Source organism: Rhinolophus hipposideros (assembly GCF_964194185.1).
Source record: "Rhinolophus hipposideros genome assembly, chromosome: X".
NCBI lineage: Eukaryota > Metazoa > Chordata > Mammalia > Chiroptera > Rhinolophidae > Rhinolophus > Rhinolophus hipposideros.
In genome coordinates, this window is record NC_138046.1 from 98,467,455 (window position 1) to 98,479,251 (window position 11,797).

Genomic DNA, 11,797 nt, shown 5'->3' on the forward strand with positions numbered 1-11,797 from the left:
CTGATGTCTCTGCTCATTTCTTTATTTTTATTGTTAATTTTAAACCTGGAGGTAATCCATATGTCAGCACAGCTTAGTGGTCAGCCTTTGATCAGATTTTGTGCTTAAACACCATGTCTTAGTCATTTTAGGCTGCCATAACAAAATACCATTGGCTGCGTGGCTTAAAGAAAGCCACCATTCTGGTATTCTAACAGTTCTGGAGGCTGGAAAGTCCAAGATCAATGTGCTGGCAAAGTAGGTTTCAGTCTGAGGTCCCTTCTCTTGGCTTGTAGATGGCAGACTTCTTGTTGTGTCCTTACATGGTGGAGAGGGAGAGAGCAAATCCTCTGGTGTCTCTTCTTATAAGGAACTAATCCTGTAGGATCAGGACCCCACACTTATGATATCATTTAACTTTAATTACCTCCATAAAGGTTTTATCTCCAAATACAGTTACATTGGGTGTTGAGGCTTCGATGTATGAATTTCAGGGGGGAGGGACACATACATTTACTCCATAACACAACCTGATCCAGTAAGGCTTTTGTTGATGGATCTGTGTATATGAATTGGGAAATGCACTCAAAGTTAAGGAAGTTTACAAGTCTGGCTTGGCTGTTACTTCCTGGGTATGTAAGGCCTCACAATCAGCCAGGGACAAGTAGCTAGTTAGGACCTTCTCTGGTGTTTTCTGAGAGTGCCCACGGCCTTGCAGCCTTATACATGGACAAAACCTTCCAGAACAGCTGAAATATGTGGGAACTTACTAAAGTCTATGATTGCTGCCTTGTTGCCAGATCTGTTACATTTATTGCTGATATTCCTGTCTGTATTTTATACCAACCCATACTTCAACCCCAGGTTAGCTGTGATGTTGTTCTTCCTAAATGTTTGCCAAGGAGATAGCTATTATTTTCAATAACAACCTCAGCATAGATTTTTTTCACATTGTAAATAAAATCAACCCTCTCCTGGGGTTTCCAAGCAGGAATTCCTGCCCATTCTCAGGAATTTTTTTTTTGCTTTTCCGTTTCTGAATCCCAAGAAAAGTTGGTCAGAAAATTGGGAAAATCGGATCCTTGAACCCAGGTGGTTGGTAGCATCAGCCGTCACTTTATGGAAACAATTCATCGTGGAGAACAGAAAATAGTTTATATCTCATGATTTGGGAACGGGAAAGCGAAAAAAATTCCTGAGAACGAGTAGGAATTTCTGCCTGGAAACCCTACCCTCTCCAGGGCACTGGACTGCTACACCACAAAGCTGTGGGTGGCAAGGCAGAATAGGAGCAGCTCAGTCTTTAAATGGCACAACTTCCCACTGTTTTCTTTGAATAAATATTCTCAATTTGTTGTATGCTTTTTGTCAATTTCCAGAGTACTGAAATGGTTGTTTTCAACAACTTTTTCCAGTTTATTGGTGCTTCTGGGGATGAGAATTCACGGACTCCCTCACTCAACCATGCTCAAAGTCTGTTTTCCAGATGGCTACACTAATGAGGTGTGGGAAGAGGGAAACATTCATTGTGGGCCTACTGTCGTTACTATGTGCAAGTGTCATCTAGCTGATTCCAATTTCAATACTTAAAAAAAATTAGGGGAGAAATCTATATTTTCTATTACATGAAATACACATTTCTATAATTAAATAAAATTTAAATTCCTTGCTATCCTAGTCATTTTTTTTTTAAAGCACTCACTTCTTTCATTTACTTCAAAATGTTCTTTGGAAAATCAATACTTTAAAAAAATTATTTGGAAAATACAGACTAAAAAAAATCTTGAAATGTCTGTAATATGCCCTTTTCCAGTCTTATAAGTACATAAGATTAAAAATATTTTCTTAGTCCTTTACATTAACAGGGATTAAATTCTGGTGGCAGTATGTTTATGCCTCCAAAGTAGGAAGATTGTTTTACAAATGTGTAGTTGAATTGTAGATTAAATTTACTTATATAAAAAATAAAAATAATTCTCCATAAGAGTGTATATATAGCTATTGGTTTTTTATTGTACAGGATACCTTAAGTGTGCATTTTGATTGTGTATCTCTATATACCAGGCAGAATTTTCTTTTTCTGAAGGAGAGTGTGATGGGGTGAGATATGTTCAAGTGTCACGTTATCTATTATTTAAGTACATTTAGAACAAAATTATTAGTTCTTCCTAGGAATGGATTACCGCAATAGTTAACTTCTCAATGCTGTTCTGTCACCTCTTCTTTTCATACAAGTAAAGGTCCTCTGGGTTTATATTGTTAGGTTCATTGGAGTTTTATTTGCATTTAGCCTGAGGGACAAAGACCCATACTGCAGAGACCGGATTTCTATGTGCTTGCTGTTCTCTAACTGCAGAGTGCCTGAGGGTATCCACTTATATTAATGGCTATAAGTAGTGGTATCAGTGTTACTATACTTAAACACCCATGGGTGGCTGAATATAACAGTTAATTATGTCACTGTCCCTGCCCAGGACAACTGCTGCTAAAAGGACACACTCACATGATGAGGAAGATGGCAGATGTGGTGGTTTGGAGCTAAATGTCACTTATTGGAGAGGTTTAGGATGTTGGCTTTGTTTTCTAAAGAGCATCTAGCAGTTTTCATCTTGTATGTTAATTTCCCACATGTTTTTTTATTACAATTGTATGCATATTGTTGTATCTCTTTTAGTTTTCCTCATCAGAGAAAAAGCCAATTCAGTATTAGAATGCTACCCAAGAACTAAAGGACTTTTTGAAGAAATAAGACAGGGCAACGCTGAGTGTGAATGCAAAGAAGTCTGCACATTTGAAGAAGCAAGAGAAGCTTTTGAAAATAATGAAAAACTGTAAGTATATTGGCAATTTAAAAGATTTTTCAGATTTGCCTATCTTTCGGATGTATGTTTGTAATCTGCATTCCCAAATAGTGTGCATTGTTAGCAATTAAAAATTACCCATGTGAAGAACTCTGAAAGTGGCATCTAACAAAAAATCCTCTGTGGGTAGGAGAACTAGGTTCGTGTCCCTAAATGTTTGTCTGTCTTTGTGGGTCCTATTTCCATAGGACTCTGTAGAGCTGAGCTTTATCATCTTAGCAAGGGGAAGCATTTGTTTTACAGGAGGCTTCGTTTGGGAAAGTTGTAGATGACATAATTCCTGTACTCTGCCTAATCAGACAAAAAATGTGGAGGAAGCTAATAGATGCTGACACTGTTTTAAAATGTTTTGCTTCTTATATAAAAGAAAAGAATACCTGAACTCCCCTCCCAACTCTGTCAGAACGGTCCCCTTCACCTCTCTTTACTGTGGTCTGCATGCTATTCAAAGAGAGCATGGATATAAATGCCTAACCACTGCACTATACACCTGAAACTAATATAAAATACTATTGATTGTCAACTATAATTATAAATACGAGATCTGACAATTAAGTTCATGAACTTGTTGCAATGATGTTGCTAACCTTTTTTTGACATCAGAGGGATTATTCATTACGAATTTATACCAACTGGATAAACAGTTAGCCAAGTTCACTATTTGGAAGTGCTGAAAAGACTGCATAACAAAGTTAGATGACCTGAACTTTTCACCAACAATTCACGGCTCTTGCGTCATGACAATGCACCAGCTCACATGGCACTGTCTGTGAAGGAGTTTTTAGCCTGTAAACAAATAACTGTATTGGAACACCCTCCCTACTCACCAGATCTGGCCCCCAATGACTTCTTTCTTTACCCAAAGATAAAGGAAATACTGAAAGGAAGACATTTTGATGACATTCAGGACATCAAGGGTAATACTACCGACAGCTCTGATGGCCATTCCAGAAAGAGTTCTAAAATTGCTTTGAAGGGTGGACTAGGCACTGGTGTTGGTGCATAGCTTCCCAAGGGAAGAATTTCGAAGGTGACCGTGGTGATATTCAGCAATGAGGTATGTAGAACTTTTTCTAGGATGAGTTCGTGAACTTAATTGTCCGACTTCATATATATATATATATTATATATATATAATATGCATATATTATATATATTATACATATGTCTAGAAGTGGACACTTTGGTCAACATTTCTCAAGCAGTAGTTCGCCATAATCAGAAGTGTCTGGATGCTGATGGTAACCACTTTGAGCACCTCTTGAATTGCAGAAGTTAAACGTGACTTGTATTCACCTTTTGTTATTGGTATATATTGAGTGTTACACTTTTAATAGATTTTTCCTTTCTTAAAATGTGTATACATTATTTTGGCACCCTCTGTATATTAAATATATATTATATATATATTACGTTTATATTATATGTATTATAATACAACACATATTATATTTTTTTGTGTGTGTATATACACACACACACATATATAGTCATGGGATATAAAGTACAGCATGGAGAATATAGTCAATGGTATAGTAACAGCTATACACAATGTCAGATGAGTGGTAGATTTGGGGGTATCACTTTGTAAGGGATGTAAATGTCTAATCATTATGTTGTTTTGTACATCTGAAACTAATTTAAAAAATGAAAAAGAGAGCAGGGATGGGAAAGCACAAGGCAGTGATGTAAATTTGTGGAACTGCTCTGCAGTTGTAAATTATATTACCAGAGGTAGCCATTATATACAGGTCCAAAGACCCTCAGGACACACAATGCACACTTCCAGCTGGGAATCCACCCTGGTATCCCACTATGAAAATAACATTAGACGCTAAACAAGGGATGTCAGATGTGTTAGAGGCACATCAAATACATCTTGTGGCTCATTCTCATATTGCTTCACATGATTTTTTTGTGAGTGTGTGGGTGAATGTGTGTGTATGTGTGTGTTTTAACATAACTAGACTTGTCTTTTTTTGGACAAGTCTTTTTTTTCCATTTTAATTAATTATTCAGAAAAAAATTTGATTAAATAGGTTTGCAATTAACAGTTAAATATTTAGAAACTTCTAATGTACTAAATTAATAAGTTTTACTCTATTAGTTGTACAAAGTGTAAATATTTTAGAGTGTTGGTTGATGGTGAGAGAATGTCTATTGTCTAATAAATGTAAAAGATGAATGGACAGGACCTTAAACAGAGTGCACTTTATTATGGATACTCCTCGCCAAACACAAAATATCCCTGGACATTAATGAGTCCATCCACTGATTGGCAGGTGGGTTACCATTCCTGACACCCTGGTCAACAACCCTAAACGGGTTAGCTTTCCGCCACACCAGAAAAGACCCTCAGGACACACTCCTATCTGGGAATCCATTATGGGGAACAAGATAAACAGACACTGACGCAGCAGCATTGGCTTGGCCCTAGTCCCTCCAGCGGTGTCCACACTGTGCATTGCAGCACTTGTAAAAGGTGGTCATTGGTTTGTCTGCAGAGTGGGTCTGAAGCTGCATGAAATAGACATGATGATGTGCCCATTTGGGACAGGGCTCTGCAGTAGAGTCAACATTGCCAGGCAGCTCCACCAAGCAAATCATCTACTTCTTTCAGCTTTGGATACTTCCGATCTGTTACCCTGAGGGCGATGTTGTGCATGTAGGGGCAGGTATTACAGGCCAAACGGTGGCAGCAGTGTCCCTCCTCCATGATAAGCCAGTGCCCGCAGCCAGGGCAGAAGAACAGCATGACTATGGACTAGCCTCCCAGGCTCCTGGCAGGCCCCATGACAGCTGGGGCCACAGCTGGCTTTGTCTTAAAGCAGTCATATTCCTAGACCAATCATGACTATTTTATACTCTAAACAGAATAAAGTGCCATTTGTCAATGTAACCTAAATGCTATTTAGAACCTTCACTACCTATACCAAATATCACAGAACGTTTGGAGTACAATACAGCTCATCTTTTTAAAAATATAAATCTGAAACCTAGGTAACTTTACTAACAATTGTCACTCCAAGAAACTTTAATTAAAAAAAAAATGGATGTAGTGAACCACGGGGTGGGGGGAGGGAAAAAAAAACAAATTTGGTTCTTCATATTGTGTTTTTCCAAGGAATATAAATTTTAGATATTCTACAATTTCCACAAAGCTAATATGCCTTTTCATCATACTTTATCATTCTCCACTAAAGGCAAGTACTGCTTTGACATGCATTGTGCTGAAAGTGCTTTCTATCAATGAAAAAAACTATTTTTAATTAAAAAATGTAAATAATTTAAAACTTACAAAAGTTGCAAGAATGGCCTTTTCCCATATTTGCCAATTGCATTTTGCTGCATTTGCTTTGTTCTCTCTTCCCCATACACACACACACACACACACAACCACACACACACACTCACTCACTCATTCACTCTTTTTCTATCATTTGAAAGTACTCGTAAATTGAATTATTGTGCCTCTCTACTACTGAATACTTCATTGTGTTTCCTGGAAAAGATATTTTACTTAATCACTATCAATGACCAAAATCAGGAAATTTAACATTGATACAGTATTATCCAATATCCCTATCTGAACTCGACAATCATTCTAATAATGTCCTTCATAGCATTTTTGTTTCCACTCCAACATCCACGTCAGGCATCAACTCTGTCTTGGGCACTGTCACAGTGGAGATCCATTTGCAGCTTCCAGTGCTGGCTGAATATACTATGAAGTTTCAGGTTCCTGAGAGTAGTTCCTGAAGAGAAAGAAAGGTCTGGAAGAGAGAGGAGGTACTCGGAGTGGGAGATTAGGAAGGGCAACTCACAACCAAGGACGGTGTCACCAAAAAAGGAAAGGAAATCAAGCCTGTCCCTCTCCCAACGCCCCATATCCCTCAAAAATGTAAGGAAAAGAAGTCCAAACCGAAACTCACTGGGGACAACCCAGCCGAAGGGGAGGAGAAAAGACAGGAACGGGGGCACTAAGGTGAACTACTCCAGCAGACGCCTCCCTGAGAGGAGGGAGGAGAGAGCGCGGAAGCCCGAGAGAACCCAGGGCATCCCGGCGAAGTTGAGGCGTTTTTTGCCCCCTTTTTCAGCGGGGCTGAGGAAGGCATTGCATTTTTAACACAGCCACACGGTTCTCGCCCTAAGTGACAACCATCACCCCAAATAGCATGCGTGTCACTCCAAAGCCCGAGGAATGGTCACGGGAGGAGGAAGAGGGAGCGGGACGTGGCACTGGGTTTGGCGACCAGGACCGGGGAGAGGGAAGGGGTGGACATCGGGGAGGCGGCTGGAGCCCGAGGATCCCCGAAGGGCCAGGACGGCGCGGACAAGGGTAGGGGCCACGGAGGGTGCGGGGAGAGGCGGAGGCGGTGCCGGCGCGGGGCGCGGGGCGCGGGGCGCGGGGCGCGGGGCGCGGGGCGCGGGGCGCGGGGCGCGGGGCGCGGGGCGCGGGGCGCGGGGCGCGGGGCGCGGGGCGGGAGGCAGGGGTCGCGGCGCGCCGGGCCCTCACCGCTGCTGAGCGTGGACTCGCAGTGCCAGACGTCCAAGCTGGCGGGCTTCCGGCAGGACTCCCACAGGGACAGGTAGTACTGGTGGTCGGCCGTGACCCAGGCCGGGCTCAGCACGGCCCCCAGGTCCAGACACAGCGCCAGGAAGATGCACACCAGCCCGACGAGCTTCAGCGGGGTCAGCACCGACACGCGCACCTCCTCCATGCCGCTGCCCGCCGAAGCCATGTCCCGGGCGCCGCAGCCGGACGGCCAGTGGGAGGCGAGGACGCCAGGCGGGTCGGGAGAGCCGGGAGGCCGACCTCCCTTGGAGGGAAGCAGCCCCGCCGCGCGTGCCTCCCCCCCGCCAGCCCCGCCGTGGGTAGATGGGTCTTAAGGGGCCGCCTGGGGTGGGGGGGTCATTGACAGCCGCAGTGGCGTCATCCTGCTGAGGACTTTTGCCACCGGTTTGCACCCGCTGTGCTCTGCCCCGCCCCTCCCTGAGCCGCTGGAAGCAGCACAGCGGAGGGCAGGGCATCGGTCCGCACCCGGCGGGTATCAGGCTCCTGCTTCCTATGCAAGAGGCTGAAGCCAGCGCGAGCTGCCTGGTCTCTGCCCAGGGGCTCAGAGCCCATCTTCGCTGTCTGCCTTGAGACTTAATTTTTCAGATTTAGGAATCTTTGCAAAAAACACACACCAATCTGATATTTCGTAAAGTGGGATCTCAATAATAAAACCAACAAAAAGTGTAGACCAATACATTAACCCCCAGGGATGAGTGAAGATATCTGGCATGTAGGAATTTTAAAAAATGTACTTTTGTTATAATCAGTTTTAAAATGTCATTATTCTTGTCCGTCTGTTGTGTTGTAAAAATAATCTTGTTTTACAGAAGTAGCCTTTTACTTTGCATTGATTAAAATAAGTACCTCAGACTTGTGTAGTCTAAAGATAGCGTTGTATTACATAATCCATGCAAACTCTTTAAACACACTATAAATGTGTTATTCCTCTCCAGTTTCCTTATCACCCCACCACGGAATCCCAAGAGATTCCCAAGTCTCTAGAACAACCCTTCAGTGGGCAAGGCTGTTATCACCATTGTACAGGAAGATACCTGAAGTCCTGGAAGACTGAGAGATAATAAATGTGCTTTTATTATCTTTTATGGCCACCTGTGCTTTCTAGTTCAGATCTTCTTTGTACCACAATATGTTATATGTTATATATATATATATATATATATATATATATATATATATATATATATATCAGAGTTCATTTAACAAACCTATGTCTACTCAACTAATTCACCAAATTAACTTAACACTCTCCACAGTCTCTGTAAAGCAAGCCAACTGATGCCAGGGTAAACTCAAAACTCAGGGCTAGTAGGCTACTCTACTGTAAGCCCACTCCCACGGGAGATGAATGTTTACCAAAGATGATCAGTGTTTGTTATGATACCTGTTTACAGTACTTGTATATGTTTTGATAAATGCATAATTTAATTAATATTTAAAAGCAAGAAAACAATATAAGAGAGAGTAGCTTATATGAAAAATAAGTTGAATACTTTGCTATGATTCCATACAGATGAGACAATTTTTGAAAATTGTCAAATTAAATGTGGAAAAAGCAATGGTAAAACTTCAAATAATCTGAAAACAATCTAGATAGAGTATAAATATAGGTTGACTCCTCAGTGTCTGACTTGTTTTTCTACCTAACAATAATGGAATAGACAATATGAATAGGCCTATATCTATTAAAGATATTGAATCAATAATTAAAAACCTTCCAAGACAGAAAGCACTGACGGGGTCACTGATGAATTCTTCCAGAATATTTAAAGAATTACATCAATTCTCTACAAACTCTCCCAGAAGATAGAAGCTCAAGTAATACTTCCTAACTCATTCTGTGAGGCCAGCATTATCCTAATACCAAAATCAGACAAGGACATTATGAGAAAAATAAAAAATAAAAAAGACCAACATCTCTCATGAATATAGATGCAAAAATCCTCAACAAAATATTGGCAAATGAAATTCAACAGTGGATAACAAAATTAGACACCAAGACTAAAATGGCATAGGCAGGTACTTAGGGGGTATTATGTCCCAATCACTGTAAATATTGTAAATGATACCCTCCAGTCTAGAGAAGTAAGTCTACATCTGACAGAGTCTATCTCTGAGCAAACTGCCAACCCTAAAACCATTTTGCTTCACAATCATATCTTTTATTGTTTTTTAAAAAAGCATACTTACAAAAAGGGATGTATTAATTTAATCAATAGCAATTAAATAAGTGCCATGTACGAAACACCAAATCTAGAACAGAATATTATCAGGACCTCAGAGCTCTCTGTATGCTCCTCACTGATCTCCTATTCCTCTCTTCAATCTAGATGTACTCATGGTCGAAAAATTTATATTATTTTCTTGCTTTTATTTTATATTTTTAACATATAAACAATTTGTTATTTAGTTCTATCTCATTTAGTGCTGTATGAATATAACCTTAGCGCATGCCTTTTTCTGTGACTTTTTTGAACAGGCAGCTGCTGTTCATTCATTTTTTTCTGTTGTGTAATATTCCAGTGCATACTCATACAATGAATGAATATTAATCCATTCTCCAAGGGGAGCCCATTTGGACTGATTCCATTTTTGCCTTTAAGGACAATGCTGTTGAGAACATTCTCAAACAACCCAATTGAAAAATGGGCAGAGGACCTGAAGAGACATTTCTCCAAAGAGGACATACAAATGGCAAATAGACATATGAAAAAATGCTCAACATCACTAATCATCAGAGAAATGCAAATAATAACCACAATGAGATATCACCTCACCCCAGTCGGAATGGCTATCATCAAGACAAATAGTAACAAGTGTTGGAGAGGCTGTGGAGAAAGAGGAACCCTCATACACTGTTGGTGGAAATGTAGACTGGTACAGCTGTTATGGAAGGCAGTGTGGAGGTTCCTCAAAAAATTATGAATAGAATTACCATATGACCCAGCAATCCCTCTCCTGGGTATCTACCCAAAAAATCTGAAAACATTTATCCATAAAGACATGTGTGCTCCAATGTTCATTGCAGCTTTATTTACAGTGGTCAAGACATGGAAACAACCAAAATGTCCTTCGATAGATGAATGGATAAAGAAGTTGTGGTATATATACACAATGGAATACTATTCGGCTGTAAGAAAAGATGATATAGGAACATTTGTGACAACATGGATGGATCTTGAGAGTATAATGCTAAGCGAAATAAGTCAGACGGAAAAAGCAGAGAACCATATGATTTCACTGATATGTGGTATATAAACCAAAAACAACAAAAGAACAAGACAAACAAATGAAAAACAAAAACTCATAGACACAGACAATAGTTTAGTGGTTACCAGAGGGTAAGGTGGGAAGGGGGGTGGGAGATGAGGGTAAGGGGGATCAAATATATGGTGATGGAAGGAGAACTGACTCTGGGTGGTGAACACACAATGGGATTTATAGATGATGTAATACAGAATTGTACACCTGAAAAAAAAAAAGAACATTCTGTAAGCACTGCTTAAGGCAAATGTGTACATGTTAAGTACTAAAGCGTGGACTTGTGGATCATAAAGTATGCTTTTGTTTACTTTTATTGGACAATACCAAACTCTTTTCCAATTTATACTTCTACCAGCACTGTGTGAAAGAGAGTTCTGGTTGTTCCACCTAGTCATGAATAGTTGCTATTTTCCAAATGTTTCATTTTTACATTTTTTTTTGAGTGTGTAGAATCTGTTCTGGTATATGGGGACTAACAGACTGAAAGACTTTATGTTAATTTTGTAAAATCATCCTATTTCTATTTATTTAGGAGAGTCACTATATGGCCTTGTTCCAGTTTTACAGCATTCCATTCAACCTGAAAAACATCAGCTAGTGATTCTGCGTGGAAATACAAATTATTTGATGCTATCAGAGCTTGTTAATTTGAATATTTCTAGCTCAAGGGACCATTGCCAGAAGATGACATACATATATTAAATAGAAACATGAAAAAATATTTAGAGAAACTTTCCTGGTTAAGAATTATAGAGAATGCTTTAAAATTATAGTGCACAATCCAATTTTAATTTTTCCTACCTCACTTATATTCTCACAGAGCTCTTTGATACACCAGAGGCTGTATGCCTTATCAAATTCAAACATGTTCTTTTCACCTACATTAACACCTATAAATAGAATTTTTAAAAGGTAAAATTCTGTTTCAGTCCAGAGTTGAGAATCTAGAAAAAAATGAAATTCTTATTTCAGTTGACTTTTTTCAATATGAAATACCTATTTATATGCCACTTTGATGTAAAGAAACACTGATCAATCAGTTAACAGTTAAGGAATAATTAGTAGCATTGCCTTTTATACAATAATTTATTATAAAATGCATGTTGATCACATTCAA

At 39.8% G+C, this 11,797-nt stretch overlaps 1 pseudogene across 1 annotated transcript; it reads right to left on the reverse strand.

The window, feature by feature from the left end:
* Nucleotides 1-5,219: 5,219 nt before the first annotated feature.
* Nucleotides 5,220-7,681, reverse strand: LOC308494766 (DNA-directed RNA polymerase III subunit RPC10-like; annotated as a pseudogene). The gene is made up of 2 exons (XR_013995426.1): nt 7,357-7,681; nt 5,220-6,613 (listed from the first exon to the last, which is right to left on the reverse strand). The product of XR_013995426.1 is annotated as a DNA-directed RNA polymerase III subunit RPC10-like (transcript).
* Between the last annotated feature and the right edge of the window lie 4,116 nt (nt 7,682-11,797).